At 41.1% G+C, this 14,169-nt stretch overlaps 1 protein-coding gene and 1 long non-coding RNA gene across 4 annotated transcripts in view; one reads left to right on the forward strand and one right to left on the reverse strand.

Moving 5' to 3' along the window:
* Positions 1–14,169, reverse strand: part of astn1 (astrotactin 1) — a 2,519,376-nt gene that overhangs the window by 2,196,100 nt on the left and 309,107 nt on the right. The window lies entirely within an intron of this gene.
* LOC138763393 (uncharacterized) overlaps positions 1–14,169 on the forward strand; it is a 99,846-nt gene that overhangs the window by 27,752 nt on the left and 57,925 nt on the right. Inside the window, exon 3 of one of the 3 annotated variants that reach the window (XR_011357519.1) lies at positions 6,329–7,617. The exons of 1 other annotated variant lie outside the window; for it this stretch is intronic. This is a non-coding gene — a long non-coding RNA (uncharacterized lncRNA). Of the gene's footprint in view, positions 1–6,328; positions 7,618–14,169 lie in introns of those variants that run through there. One more of the 3 variants, XR_011357520.1, reaches the window with a different exon arrangement.

Raw genomic sequence — 14,169 nt, forward strand, 5'->3', positions numbered from 1 at the left:
GTATGGCATGGACTCAAAATGCAGGTCACGTACTGGGCAAAGACATGCATGAACTGCCAATCTGCAAATGTCAAAGGAATGTGAAGGGACCGCATCAGCCTTTCCAGCCACCTCAGCGCAGATTTAACCACATACATGTTGACATTGTCGGCCCGCTTCCATTATCACAAGGGCCTATGTCCTTGTTAATACTCATCAATAGATTCACTAGGTGGCTGGAGGCAGTTCCTATGATAGAGCTTTTGCTTGTGCGCCTGAAGTTTTATTTCTGCCTGGGTATCTCAGTTCAGCCTACCCACACACATCACCTCCGACAGGCCCACAGTTTACGGCCGCACTCTGGGTCATTTTGTTGCGACTGGTGAGAATGCAGCTCCACCACACAACAGCCTACCACCCGCAGTCGAATAGCCTGGTGGAGTGTTTCCATGGGCACATGAAGGCTGCGCTGATGGCCCACCTCCAGGGACCTGACTGGGTGGATGAGCTGCCCTGGATCAGTTCTTGGGTTGGGGGGAGGTGCCATATAGTGGCTCACTGCAGGCTAAATCAAACCAGCTTGGGAGGTTCCAAGTGACGTCATGATGTCACAGTGCGATGATGTCATTTGAAATGCACAATTTTAAAAAGCTGCGGGTGACTGAGAAAATGACTTTTACTGAATTTCAACTCAACTATGTATGATCATTTTCTTGTTCTTCATTTCACACTGCAATATAGTTGCTATAGACCATGCAACACTCCAATTATTAGATCAGGAAAAAAAATGGTTGAAGAAACTAACATGAAACAAATGGTTATTCTAAAATTTGTCTGAAAAATATTTCAGGCCTGATGAAATATATCATTAGAAATGAGAAGCAGAAAAGGAATGACTTCAATTGTAACAAAAATGAGGAATTTATTTTCTACTGGGATACTTCTATATTCACTCATCGGAAATATGATGGGAATCTGTATTCATATTTGTGAGGAGTGGTAGAATTTCTGAATGAACATTGATTGTGCAAAGTTTTCACTGCAGCAAATGCTCCTTTTGAAGCTCTAATTCTTAACATTGATCCTATAATAATAAATAATAGGATCAATGTTATGAATTAGAGCTTCAACCTTGTCTGACAGGAAGATGGATTGGATAAGAGAACAGAGGTCAGTAGACTCAATTTTCAGCCCTCTGTTAACTTGTTAAAATTAATATTGAATGCACTGACCTCTGCACGTTGTCAACTGGCAAGAGATTGCACTCAATACACCAGATTGCCCTCTACTATGACAATATTCCCATTGCAAAATTTTCAGTGATTTCATCCTTCACTCAGCCTCTGCACCAAGTAAATCCATGTTCTTTATCATGTCAGTCTGCCTCAATTCACAGATGTCCCTCTCCTCCAAGTTAAATCCTCTTTCTTTACTAATGTTAACTTCTCAACTCATGCACCACCAAATTTGAAGACAGTTAGATCACACAGCACCATATTCAAGCTCTGAAAATAGTGTGGCCTTTGCTCTATTCTGACTGAACTCTGCACACTTTTGTGTTTTCACTCTTGTCTGGGTTGTTGAGCTGAACTTTCTCAATGTAATGTATTTCAATGCATATGACAATAAACTCTTGAATATTAATACTGAAACCTATATCCCTAGCCATTGTATTAACCTTGTCATCATATTTGTTTAACGTATCTATTACTTTAATCTAAGAGCATTTTGAAACTCTTTTGTCACTTTCCAGACACATCCCATTTTCCCCAAACACTTCCCTCATTCAGTTGTGTAGCGTGCGTCAAAAGAACCAAAGACTTGTTGATCCAAACCAAGGCTTTTATTAACTAAAAGACTGGAGCATATCACAAGTAGGTCAACCAATCCAGAATGACCTGGTCTGGCTAGGAGCAATCCTTTAAGACCTGCCAGTAGGTGTGGCTACACTCTCAGCCAATCACAGTCATCCTACACTACCATCTGTACATATGTAGATATACACATTGGTGATAGAATCTGTACTATCACAAGCTGGTCCCATCACATCCCACCCTCCTTCCCTTCACTGAGCCAAAATTCCAGTCCTTCACTTTGATCATTCTTCAAGTCTATACAGTAATCCTGCAGTAACCCCCTTTTATTATTCCCATCAAATTCCACTACACACTGACACAGTTGGAGTGGTTCACATCAGCCAATTAACTTAGCAACCTACATCTTTGAGATGTGGGAGGAAACTGAAACACCCAATGGGGAACCCACATGGCCATAGGGGAATGTTCAAAGTTGACATATACAGCAAACAAGGTAAGGAATGAGCTCAAAGCCTTGGGGCTATGAGATTGAGCTTGTCTTGATCATTATGTTCCATACCTGCTTCCTTCATTAAATTCCACCACAGCAGCTCACCAACCAAATTTCCTTCATGACCCTCATACTAACTGATGTGATTGGCAGGTTTTTCTCCTCAGGACATGTTGCTTCCCTTTAAACTGTCATCCCTCTTCTCCAAAGAGCAAACTTCAGTTTTCATCCTTGTTAATGTCCAACTGTATCTCCAACCTTTTGTAAAGCCTTGGAAAGCTTTTCAAGTTCTTTTTCTTTTTAATGGAAATCAGAGCTCGACTCATTCCACTTGAGTTTCTGCTCTCTTGCTGCACTGTTAAAATAACATAAGCAGAAGGTGTTTTCCATCCTGGCCTTTGAACCTGTTCCATTATTCATCAAGATCATGGCTGATCTTATACATTGGTGTTTTTGACAGAAACTGATCAGAGTCCCTGGAGACAGAATCATGGGGAGATACAACATGGAAGATGACCTTCTGACCACTGGAGTTATCAAGCCATCAATTGCCCTTATACCAATCCCCTAACCCTCCTCCTCCTCACATTCCCTCTTGTCCCAGATTTTACCATCACCAATTAACCCACCAACCTGCAAGTCTTTGGAATGTGGGATAAAACAAGGGCACACAGTAGAAACTCATGCGGTGATAGGGAGAAGATTTAAAAAAAATACCATGCAGACAGGATTAGGGGGTCAGCATTGATTCTGTTACTGGATCTGTCAGGTATCACTCCTGTTAGCTAATAGCATCCAGTGTGATTGGATCTTAATCGATAACACAAACGCACCTTTTCTCCATTGAAGTTATCTATTACACCCAGTGTCTTGGAATTATAGCCAACATATTAAAAGACTCATCCAGCCCCGAGAACACACATGTCAAACTTTGGCCCGCGATATAATTATATTTGGCCCGCAAGATCATTTCAAAAATGTATTAGAGGTGGCCCGCCCTTCAGCGAGAGCCGATGCTGTTTTTTGGTAATGTCACCCCCACCATCCTCCCCGTTCATTGCACATCCTTCCCCATTGTAACACGAGAAATTGTAACACGAGAAGTCTGTCAATGTCATCAGCCGGCAAGCTAGTTGGAAGGCTCCTCGCACAACCAGTCACTTCTCCCACCTGTCGAGCGGTGCGGCGGATGGGCGAGCACCTGTGATTTCCTGTCGGCGCGACGGGCATGGCAGGCTGCACATGGCCCCCAGGCAGCACGAGCCCCGCGCGACTGGCATCGGATGGCCCTTCCACAGTGCAACCGCACTTCTCCCAGTCGCCATGGCCTTCAGCGCTTGCACCCGCGCGGACCCCAGGGACGGCTGGTTCGGCCCTGCACGTGAAGAGAGAGATGGTGGCTGTCTGCAAAAGCTGATCGGCAGCGCGCTGGGCCTGAGTGGGTGGGTAAGCAGGGGTGGGCAGAGGGTGTAGGTGAGGAGTAATGGGCAGGGGAAGTTATGGTGGTGCGAGGGGCAGTTAGAGGGAGGGATGAGTAGAAGAAGGGGTGGCTAGGGAAGAGGTAAAAGGGGAGGGGCAGGGTGAGTAGGGGAGGGGTGATTAGAGGGTGAGAGACGGGTAGAGGGAGGAACAGGTTGAGGGGAGAGGCAGTAGAGGGGCGTGTATAGGATGGGGTGGGTAGAGGCAGAGTGAGTGGAGTGAGGGGTGAGTCGAGGTTGGGTAAAGGACTGGTCAGGTAGAGGGATGGTGGGTCGAGGGTGAATAGAGGCCTAGAGCCTGAGGAGTGAGCAGGAAATGCTGAGTCCTGATGCAGGCCAAAATGGACAACCTGTGAATGCTGACTACATCTCCACAGGGACCAAATATGTTTCCCTCAGGTCAAGCAAAGGGTGAACTTGAGCTACCTACTCCTGACCTGTAACATTATCCTCCTAAAGTTATATCCTAAAGTTTAACATTACATATGTTGAAAGAAGAGAAAACATGCAGATGTTGTTGAAAATTTTCAATAAATATTTAATTCGGCCCTCGACTTAGTCCAAGTTTTTAATTTTGGCCCTCCGTGAATTTGAGTTTGACACCCCTGCCCTAGAAGAATCACAAGGGTGTTCCTCATCATCAAATTCAAATACAATTTCTTTCCTGCCATTATCAGGCCCTTGAATCAATCCAAGAATAGTAAAATTATGTTGCTTTTGCTCTGTTCCAACTGATTATTCTCTGGAATTCTGCATTTCTATACTGTGTCTAACTTGTTGTACTATGCATGGGATGTCTCACTGGACTTCTCACAAATCAAACTTCATGACTAGATCTTGGGACATATGGCAATTAATTTGAACTTCTTTTTCTGCTTATTCACTGTTGCCTCCAGTATTTTCAGGAATCTGTGATTGGATTCTTCCATTTTATCAAAATATAGATCTTTGCCATTCTCTCACTTTCTCCCATCTTTCTGCCAGTATGAGCACGTGAGGCAAACTCAGATAGGTAACTTGGTCAGCAGAGACAAGATGGTCCAAAAGGTTTCTTTATGGGATACTGGACATTGGGATAGGGCAGAAATTAAAGAGAAAAGAAGTAATGGCAGTAGGTGAAGAGATTGAACCAAATAGAGTTGGGGAAATTAATGCCATTGCATGAAAGGCTATCAAGGATGAATATGATGTGTTGTTCCTCAAGTTGTTTTTGGCCTCACCTCAAAGGGGAAGGCCAAGAACAGACACGTTGTTGTATGAATAGCTGGGGGAGTTAAAATTGTTGGCTCCAGGAAGCTCAGGTTTTGAGCCAAAAAGGTTCAAGCTCAACTTTATTTTCACGTAATAATACATAAAAATGTAATATATATGACTTTTGTCTGCTTTAATGCAAACAAAGTCTCAATGAGCATTGCAGTGTCCCTAACAATAAGAGAAAGAAAAGCAAAATAGTGTCCCCTTAACGACACTGACAATCCATTGATTCACCTCCAGCACTCCCGCAGCCACTGCAACTACACAAAATGTACAAACCATTGGCAGCCCAAGTTCCAGGTCCAAATGTCTGATACTTTCTGGAAGCCCAAGGCCCTTCAACAGCTTTTCTTGCTCTCAGCACCTTCTCAAATCACAGTTCCAATATCTGGCTCCCATAAGCCAATCTCCAGCAGCACACAGCCTGTGTGGGTCCTTCAGCTGCTAAACTCTTCCCTGATGTGCTGCAATGGTCACCGTTCTGTAGTCTCCCATGCACATCCTTCTCAATAGGGGTTCCTCCCCCTCCCACCTCCCCCCCAAATCTGGTGCCCTGCACCAGTCTGTTGTTACCTCAGAGTCTGAAAATGTTTGTACAGTTGCAACCATTTTGGGCACAGACCTCCATGGATGCAGGATTTTAAAATAAAACATCAGTTCCTTTAACAGACAATTTAAAGCCTGTACGGTGCTGTCAGCAACACGATCAGAGTAGGACCCTGCTGATCTGCGCTGTCTCTTCAATTCCCACTCTCCCAGATCCGCACCAGCAGAAATGCTGCTGTTACAGCAGCTCTGGCAGCAGCGATTTTATATATATTTATGTATGTGTATATATATATATATATATAAATAATATATATATTTTATATGTGTGTGTGTGTGTGCATTTATATATATATATTTATATACATTTTTTATATATTTATATATATATATATTTATATATATATATTTTTATATTTATATATATATATATTTATATATATATATATATATTTATATATTTTTATATATTTATATATATATATTTTTTATATATTTTTATATATACATTTTTTTATATATATTTTTATACATATTTTTATATATATATATTTATATATATATATATATATTATACCCACACACCCACACACCCACAGAGTGTATAACATGGTTGTGATAACCACCTTCACAATTCAGGTTGGACAACAAGCACTGACATTGTCAAAGGTATCCAACATTAAATAACATCTTACCAAGCTTTATTGGCTTTTTCTTTATTTATTACAGTTTTCCAAGCAGTTGAAGTTTATTTTGATTTTCAGAACCTACATGCTATTCTATAGGAGCTGTTATTTCTTTTAACTAAAGATCACAAGGACTGAAGTCACTGCTTTCCAACTCCTACGAAAACTCGTTTACATTGATCTTGATGGCAACGAGACTGAAACGGATCCAAATTGTTTCTAACCTTGGTGTCACAATGAACTCTAAAGTGAACTTTGACCTCAACAGTTTCTTGATACCTCAAGAACATCACCTGCTACACTGCTGAACTTGGTGAATTTCTTATTGTCGCATGTACCAGGATAAAGAGAAAAGCTTTGTTTTATATGCTATCCAGGCAATCAACTCACACTTCAGTATAGCTGCTCATGTTATAATAAAACAAAAGTGTTGTATGTGGATTGAGATTTAACAGAGTCGAATCATTATCACGCGAGCAAGCAGAAGTTGGGAGCAGCTTGCACAATTTCACGAAACCTCAGTAGTATGGTTGCAGGTGGCCAGTGGGTTTTGGAGATGGCACCCTGAACTGCTGCAGCTTTTGAAAGTGTAAAGCCACTTCCAATCTTGCCAATTCCAATGCACTCTAGCCAGCCTCCCTTGTTCTACATTCCACAGCTTTATGTTTTCCAGGAACAGTTTGAATTCCTATTTAACCATTTCCAGAGTGCTTGATGGCTGTCAGTTAAGGAAAAATTCAATTTCAAATTCCCTTGCTTTCAAATCCTTCCCCTCTTCCAATGCTTGGATACAATCCCCAACAGCCCTTTGAGGTATCTATTCAAATTCAATATTTGCACCATTGGCAACCCTTTCTTAGGGTCTGGCAAGGCCAATTGTTGCCACATACCTCCGTGCTCTTAGAAGCTGGTGGGAGGTCATCTTCTTCATTTGCTGCAGTGCTTGTGGGTTGATAGCAGAGGGAGTTCCAAGAAAAGCACACAAAGGCAATGAGGGCTGAAGGCTCAGTTTCCTGTCAAAACGCTGTGCGTCTTAGATGATGAGATGTAGGTAGGAATGTTCTCATGTGCCTTTACCCTTTTTCCTTAGTAATGTAGAAAACATTACTTTGGGAGGTTTGATCACAATAGCTGAGGTGAGGAAATGGAGTATACTTTATAGACAGTTCACTGCAGTGGTGGTGGCAGTAGGAGTAAATGTCTAGTTCATGAGCTCCCACATTCCCTGTCAACCTCTCTCCCTCTTCACTCTCCCTTAATATGCATCTTAAAATGTATCTGCTCTAAAAGCTCCTTGTGTGATTCAACGCTGTTGGTTAAAGCTGCTGTTATGTGTCTTGAGAAGCAGAAACCCAACCAAGAATAAAGATGCCATACAAAATTACACATCTTGCTATTCACTGTTATTTGCTGTTACAAGATAATAGAACAGTGCAGCACATGAAAAGGACTCTTCAACCCACGTGTCTGTGCCAAACTAAAATCAAACTAAAATTGCTGCTTGCATTTGATAGATATCCCTCAATCCCCTTCTAAGTCTAGGCTGAAAGCCTCTTAACTGGTTCTATTGGAGGAGTTCAGAGGTTGCTACTGTGGAGGTCTCTGTTCATGCATCTCCAATAGGCACATACTAGTTTCCCCCATTCTTTTGATTTTTCTTCAATAACTTGCAATGTTCCTCACATTGTAGGAAAGTAAATATGGATTAATTTTATGGATAGAGCAAAACTTTGGTATAAGCCAAGACCGGAGATTTGGCACTGAAACTAATCACCCAAAAATAAAGATTCATTAAAAAATTTTAAAAATGCAAAAGCCTGAAAATGCTGAAAATCTGAACAAAGATTAAGAAAAAAAACCTCTGGGGACACTCAGATAGTCAGGCAGCATCTGTGGAGCAATCAACCTAAAGAATCTATTTTACTCCATCCAATCTACAATTAGACCAAGATTTTAGATAACAAAAAATATTAAAATTTACAGAACAATGTCTGGTCTACAAAGCTAAATAAAAACCTGACTATGCTTGGTTTTGGTTCTACATCAGATCCCAATCTTCTATTTTGTGATTTTTTTTTTAAATTTGGCAGTATGAAATTCAACATCTATGGTTACCCAATTACTCTCCAGTGTTATTTGCAGTTACAAATGTTCAAGAACATCACACAGAATGAATTGAACAAGGGCTAAGCAATAGGTTAAAGGTTTTGCCTTTGGGGAGAAGCATCAGCCAGCTGCATGCTTTGCCGACAATCTATGTTATTTTATAGCATCTGCAAAAGATTTATGTCCAATGCTGCTAAAGATTGCAAATTCTGAATTCACATTGCAATTCCTTTATTTTATTAACTCTTCCTTCAGAGGAACTGATCAGTCCATCTTAGAATGGATAATTATGATGAGGTTATGATGAAATTGTACAAGGCATTGGTGAGGCCAAATTTGGAGTACTGTGTACAATTTTGGTCATCAAATTATAGGAAAGATATAAACAAAATAGAGAGAGTGCAGAGAAGGTTCATGAGAATGTTGACAGGATTTCAAGGTTTGAGTTATAGGGAAAGGTTGTGCAGACTGGGGCTGTTTTATGTGGAGCATAGAAGATTGAGGGGGGACTTGATAGAGGTGTTTAAGATTTTAAAAGGGACAGACAGAGTAAATGTGGGGGAGATTCAAACTAGAGGGCATGGTTTAAGATTGAAGGGGCAAAATTATAAGGGGGACATGAGGGGAAATTTCTTTACGCAAAGGGTGGTAGGGATGTGGAATGAGCTTCCGGCAGACGTGGTTGAGGCGGGATCATTGGTTACATTCAAGGAAAGACTGGATAGTTACATGGAGAGGAGAGGACTGGAGGGGTATGGACTGGGTGCTAGTCAATGGGACTAGGAGGGTGGGGATTTGTTATGGCATGGACTAGTAGGGCCGAACTGGCCTGTTCTGTGCTGTAAGTGGTTATATATGCTCAAGAACAGAGTGCAACACGGTTGAGAGAGAGAGAGAGAGAGAGAGAGAGAGAGAGAGAGAGAGAGAAGGAACAATAATTATTCCCTGGATTGGTCACTTTTATGGAATGCACAGTTGATTCAATGCATAGGGACCTCTTGTGCTCCACAGTCACCTTGCAACGATCAGATAATTCCAGCTATTCATTTGTTTTGTTCTGTTTTTACATTCTAGTTGCACATAGAACGTATTCATCTCTAAAGAAAACAATATTAATTTGGTTTGTGGTCCATCTTTTTTCAGATATAGACACCATTTTTGCCATCTTAGTCAAGCTGCTTAAGTAACAGCTTTCATAGTTCATCATCCTTATTTTCCTTTCTTTGTGAAGACAATGAATCATGTTGGCATATAGTTCAACTGAAAGATAGATGGATATTTCTCACACACAAGGATTTTCAACACCCATTCCTTCCTCATCCTCTAGTGCAACAAACATCTCAAAATGAGCCTGTGATACAAATCAAGAGTAGGAATCCAAGAATTCTTCTTTACAACAGGGCTACTCACAGCAGTACACGTTATGAAGTGCTGGCTAAATGGAGAACAGCTTGAAAGAATACACCCAGTTATTGTAAACAGAGTCAAAAGGTTTATGGACTCGTGTCCCTTTCCACAGTGTTCAGCACAAAAATATAAGCTGGGCTTCTAGTGCAGATCAGAGTACTATCCTAGAACTGACGCAGAAAAATCATAGCTCCATCTGCTTCCCCTTTTTGATATGAAGTCAAAATTTCAGAGAAATTTTGTGGGGTTCTGCAATGTGAAAAATGGCTGTGGTGCTTTATACACACCGAGTTAAAAATGAGGCAGAGAGAGAAGAGGGAATTGTAGATCAATCATACAGGTAATAGGTTAAGTAGAAGAAACTGGAATTCATTAGAAGTACAAAAGCAGAAGAAAATAGGATGAGTAATCAGCCATTGGGCCTCTTAAGACTGCCTCTGTCATTCAACACAATCATGGTCAACCTTCCCAAGGTCTCCACTTCTTTTAAGTGACAATCCTTCAGAGCTCTCAAATATCTGAACTTTCAAAAGAATTCATGTACAAGGTGACAAAACTCTGGGTGGGGGAGATCTTGGTGTGTGACAGCTATGGACAAGGATAGAGAAATCAAAATGGTGAAGTGTTTAATTGGGAAAGGGGTAATTATGATGGGTTAGGCAGGAACTGGGGTCAGCAAATTGGGAACAAATGTTCTCAGGGAAAAGCACAGATGTAGAGGATGTTTAGAGAACATTTGCATGGGGCCCTGGATATGTTTGTCCCAACCATTTGGGTCCTCAAACAGTCATTCCAAGTGAAACAACACTTTGCTTGTGAGTCTGCAGGGGTCTTCTACTGCATCCAGTTCTCACATTGTGGTGTCCTCTAAATTGGAGAGACTGAACATTGACTGGGAGGTCACTTGATTGAGCACCTTGGCTCAGTCCACTGCAATAGCATGGATCTCCCAGTGGCCATTCATTTCAATTTTTTACCCCATTCCCTTGCTGTCATGTCTGTCCATGGATTCATGCACTTCCAGACTGAGACCACCTGAAAATTTGAGGAACAACATCTCACCTTCCATCTGGGAACCTTCCAACCAGATGGAATTAGAGGTGGCTGGAGGGGAAACAGCAGAGGGTAATGGAGGACAACTGTCTGTCAGGATGGAAGCCTGTGATGAGCAGTGTGCCTCAAGGATCAGTGCTTGGTCCCCTGTTGTTCATAATTTATATTAATTATTTGGATGATGGGGTGGTTTACTGGGTAAGTAAATATGCAGATGATATGAAAATAGGGGGAGTGGTAGATAGGAAGGAAGGTTTTCAGGGATTACAGAGAGATTTAGTTTGTCTGGAAAATGGGGCTAAAAGATGACAGATGGAATTTAATGTTGAGAAGTGTAAGGTGCTTTATTTTGGTAAAAATAATCAAAATAGGACATATGTAGTAAAGGGAATGACATTGGGGAATGCGCAAGAACAAATAGATCTTGGAGTTATGGTGCAGAGTTCTTTGAAGGTGGATTCCCATGTTGACAGGATGGTAAGGAAGGCATTTGGCATGTTAGCCTTCATAAATCATAGTATAAATTATAGGAGCTGGGAAGTGATATTGCGACTGTTTAAGGCGTTGGTGAGGCCAGGTTTGGAGTATTGTGTTCAGTTCTGATCTACAAATTATAGGACGGATATAGACAAGGTGAAGAGGGTGCAAAGAAGATTTACAAGGATGCTGCCTGGCTTAAAATACCTAGAGTACAGAGAAAGATTGAAGAGGTTAGGTCGTTATTCATTGGAATGTAGACGATTGAGAGAAGATTTGATAGAGGTGTTTAAAATTATGAAGGGAATAGATAGACTAGATGCAAGTAAACTCTTCCCCCCTGAGAGCAGGGCAGGTTGAAACAAAAGGACACAAGTTGAGGGTAAGGGGTCAAAATTTTAGGAGAAACATTAAAGGATGCTTCTTCACTCAGAGAGTGGTGGCTGAAAGGAATAATCTTCCGGAGGAAATAGTTGAGGCAAAGTTAATTCTTTCATTTAAGAGGAGGCTGGATATATACATGGATAAGAGGGGGTTGGAGGGTTATGGGCAGAGTTTAGGCAGGGGATCTAGCGGAGATTTTTGAATGAACCAGAGGGACTTGAAGGGCTGAGATAGCCTGTTTCCATGCCATAAACTGTTATATGTTCTAATTTCCATTAGAACCCCTTTCCTCATCTTCCCCAAACTCTTTTCCTTTAGCTCTGGCTGACTGTGTCCCTCTCCCTCCCTGTTTCACTCAATCTCTTCCTTTTACCTCCTATGAATGCATTTGTGTTTGGACTGCAGTCACACCATCTGTAGACTTTCACGTCTGCTGCCAGCTCCATTGAGTTCCTCCAGCAGTTTTTTTTGTGCTAGATTCCAGCATTTGCCATCTTAACAAGTCCAATGAATGGTATGTTTGCCTTTCCAGCAATACAGAATCACTAATATCTTGCAGCAGCTATACAGACCCTTTCTGAAACCATATCTTGAGTGTTGAATACATTTGTGTGTGCAATATAGATTAACCATACTGTTATCTGGCATGGGTGGGGACAAATTAAGATAATTTGGGTTGATTGAGCTTCTATTGGCTTCAAGTTAGAAGAGAGGAACCTACAAAATTCTTTAAAACTGGACAGACTAAAGGCAGAAAGGATGTTCCTGAGGGTAGTGCAGGAGGGTGTAGGATGCAGAGGCACAGCTGGAGTATGGTGTAGAACATTTCAATTCAGATAAGGAATTTCCTTTCACCTCGGAGGTGTGAACCTGTGGAATTCACCAACTCAGAAAGCAGTCAAGGCCAAATAAATATATTCAAGGACTAAAATGTGGTTCTTCAGGCACAAGAAATACGAGAAAAAACACGATTGTGGAGGGGGAGTGGCAAGATGGTGTTCCACATTTCCCCAGCTGGATAATTAAATACCCGACATTAAACAGTATAAAAGTGGTTAAAAATAGTATTTATAGTTCTTTGAGTAACAGTGATTCATCATGGCTACTAATGTGAAGAAATCTAAAATTCAACTTCAGAAGAAATTACCATATAAAAGTATAGACGATCTGAGGCCTAGCTGCACAGCTGAATCCATGGAGTCATTGTTGGGAGTCTCCAAACCCCAGAGAATTCCTGCCCATTCAAGTTTGACTTTGGCGCAGATCCTGCCATCACAAGGTGGCGCCTGAACTTCGGTGAGCACAGCCATAGCCGACAAAGGGGCTCGTGAGCCTGTGACATTGCTGGGTGGCCCGGGGACACCCCTGCGTGTCTGACGGTTCTGCTTGGCATGCACAGAGCATCCTGGGTCCAGGACCTTTTGGAAAAAGTGTGGGCTGTGGGAGATCCAGAGAGCCGGAGCCCCGACGAGGCCAAAGTGCCGACATCGGGTGTCCAGACCGCACAGCCACATAGTCAGAGGACTTATGGTGACTGAAGGTGAAGAGGAACTTAACTTATTGAAATTTGCCCAGGAGTAGGAGCTTGTAGACCTCAAAAAGTGGTTATGGAATCTGGATTGGACTCAGTGTTTACTGTTTTGGAAGGGATTGCTTTTCAAATGGATAATATGTCAAAACAAATGTCAACTCAAATAACCTAAGGATTTATGGATATGAAAATAAAAATGAATACTTTGTGTGAAGAAATGTCAATTATGAAACAAGAAATGACTGCAGTTAAAGTGATATTAACAGATGTATAAAATCTGTTGATATTGCACGAGAGAATTTTTTTTAAATTGAAATGGCTTTTTCTGAATGTCAAAATCAAGTGGAACGCAATAAAGAAAAATGGAAAAAATTGAAGGTTCTTTTGTAGACTGGGGGTTCAAAGAAGGGATTTATTAAAGAAGATTGATTCTTTAGAAAAATCAAAGCCAGAGAAATAATGTGAAAATAGTTGGTCTTCCAGAAGACTTTGAAGGTTTTGACCCAATAAAGTTTTTAAAATATTGGATTCCAGAGGTATTGGGTAAAGAGTTTTTTTCCTGAAGGTTTGGAACTAGATCAGGCCCATAGAGCATTGAGGAAAAAAACACTTCCTTGACAAACACCAAGGGCAGTCTTGATTCGTTGTTTGAAGAATCAAGATGGAGAAATTATTTTACGAATGGCGGTACAGAAAGCACGGCCAAATCAATATCCACTGATGATTCAAAACAATAAAGTATTCTTAAATGCTGATTTGAGTCAAGAGGTTATTAGAAGTTGATGGGAATTTAATTTGGTTAAATATTTCTTATGGTGAAAAGGCTATATGTTTCCTTTTCATAATCCTGCAATTTTGAAGGTTTTTAATGGAAACTTTCAATCTCAATTTTTTGACAATGATCACAATGCCTTGGTTTTGCTAATTCATTTCCAGAATTGCGAAGAAATGGGTGGTCTTC

This window comes from Narcine bancroftii, chromosome 5, assembly GCF_036971445.1.
Source record: "Narcine bancroftii isolate sNarBan1 chromosome 5, sNarBan1.hap1, whole genome shotgun sequence".
NCBI lineage: Eukaryota > Metazoa > Chordata > Chondrichthyes > Torpediniformes > Narcinidae > Narcine > Narcine bancroftii.